Genomic DNA, 2489 nt, shown 5'->3' with positions numbered 1-2489 from the left:
CACACACACACACACACACACACACACACACACACACACACACACACAGGTATAAAAAATAAGTTCAAATAAGGCAAGACAGGTGTAAGACTTTTGAAAGAAAGAAAAGCCGCACAAAGAAAGTGTGTGGAAAGATTTAAAATCCACGAGAAGTCAAATCCATCCATTCTCTTCCTCTTATCCAGGGTTGGGTCTTGGGGGCAGCAGCCTAAGCAGAGAGACCCAGACCTCCCTCTCCCCAGTCACTGGGACCAGCTCCTCTGGGAGAATCCCAAAGTGTTCCCAGGCCCTCCAGCGTGTCCTGGGTCTTCCTCTGGGTCTCCTCCCACTGGGACGTGCCCAGAACACCTCACCAGGGAGGCGTCCAGGAGGCATCCTAACCAGATGAACCACCTCAACTGGCTCCTCTCGACGTGGAGGAGCAGCGGCTCTACTCTGAGTCTCTCCTGGATGACTGAGCTTCTCACCCTATCTCTAAGGGAGAGYCCAGCCACCCTGYGGAGGAAACTCATTTCAGTCGCTTGTTCTTTTKTGAACTCTCCAAAGCTTGTGACCATAGATGAGGGTAGGATCGTAGAGCGACCGGTAAATGAAGAGCTTTGCAACTAAATTCTGTAAAAACTTTAAAAAGAATTTTGTTTGTATAAAGAAACTCAATGATCCATTGCAGGGCTCTTTTACACATGTTTGGGGAAAGAAATGCACATTTCCTAAAGGGTGTGATGAAGCATCCATAAAAACTCCATTTAACAAAGAGGACAAACTGTATCATGCAAAATCCACCTTTTTTAGACAATAAATGCATTTTTTGGACTTCGAGTCTCTAGACACACACAAAATTTGTATCCAAGTGTCTATATGGGGAAGAGGGGCTTGTGGAGTTACAATAAGGCGAAATTCAGATCTAAAACWATTTATGTAGCCCCCAACTCAATGATTTATATGTAAAAAAAAAAGAAGAATTTAAAAACACATGTCTTCATTTAAACCTCAGCCAGACTGATTGGAACCACCTTTGTGCATGGCCTCAATACCTGCCAGGATTTATTGTTGAAATATCTAAACTTTACTATTCTGATCACAAATGGAGAGCCTAAAAACAGGAAAAAAACATGTATTGATCAAACTGGTGAGAATCTAATTTATGCTCTTCCTCAGTTTACCTGACTCAGATTCCATTGCAGATTACAGGGTTTTGTTTTTGCTTTTTTATTACCACCTCAACCTTTCTTACAATGTTTTTAACCTGAAATAATTCATGTAAATATCAGTTTAACATAGCCTGCAGCAAAAACAAATATTACTGTCAAACAAGCATTTTTTGCATTCTTTAAAAAAAAAAAGAAAAAAGTTAAAACGGAGACTTCACAAACATTTCTCTCCAAAGATTGGTTCCTTGTGTGTCCTTGAGAAAAACTCTTACGTCTCTAAACTCCTGTTTGTGTGTAACTCACTGTGACCTCTGATTTCCCTGCTGATGAAAATCAATTACCTTCCACATAATTATTAAAGAGGAGGATGGCTCATTTAAATTCAGTCCTGCAGCTGATTAGTCCAAACAGCATCAAACATCTTATCATACAGACTTCATGTTGTCTGTATTTAGGCTCCTGGGTTATAAGAAATGAAACATTTGAGTTCAAAACATTGGCTATAAAAATGCTCAATGCATTCATCACTTTAAGTTATATTATTGAGATAATTATTATCAGGATTTAAAAAAATCTTTCTAAAAAGCCTTTTGTTGATCTAAGATGCTGCTGGAGTTATGATGAGAGTTAGAAGAATTTAGCTCGTCTTCGTTGGCTCCTTGTAAAGTTCAGCAAAGATTTGAACACCTYACTTTTGACATGCAAAACTTTTAACAACCAGGTTCCATCCTATAGAAGGATCTTCAAGCTGCTGCAGGCTCAGACTGCTGGAAGACAATTAATCACGTTCGCACTCTCTGCTCTTTCTGTAAAAAACATGCAGCCATACTGCTGCCATCAATAATCCAAACTCCACCTGGTCCAGTCCTCCTGTGATCATCTGCGTCTCTCTCCTGGCCTCTTAAACCCCAGCCGGTTGAGGCAGATGGTGGCTCATCCTGCTCCGGGTTCTCTTAGAGGTTTCTCCCTGTTCAAAAGGAGTWGTTCCTTTCCACCACTGCCAACATGCTGCTCAGGCTGGAGGGAGCGAAGATTCATCACAATCTGCTGGCTTCCTTAGAAATTATTTTCTAATTGTCATTTCATGATGTACTGTATGCAAATGGAAAGTTTGTGTTGACAGTTGAAATGACTGAAACTGGATTTGAATTTGGATTTGAATTGGACTTGTGACAGAGATGGGCAGCAACCCCACCAATGAAAAAGAAGGCACTCAAAGCAATGCCTTTCACTTTTGGAGTGTTTTTTAGGTTAAAATAATTAACAAATAAAAGAAAAATGGGCCTCATGCAAGAACCATTCGTACGCACAGATTTGTTCTTAAGTTGTGCGTACGAG

The sequence above is a fragment of the Austrofundulus limnaeus genome, unplaced genomic scaffold (assembly GCF_001266775.1).
Source record: "Austrofundulus limnaeus strain Quisiro unplaced genomic scaffold, Austrofundulus_limnaeus-1.0 Scaffold7, whole genome shotgun sequence".
Lineage (NCBI taxonomy): Eukaryota > Metazoa > Chordata > Actinopteri > Cyprinodontiformes > Rivulidae > Austrofundulus > Austrofundulus limnaeus.
Note: the sequence above shows the minus strand (reverse complement) of the source record.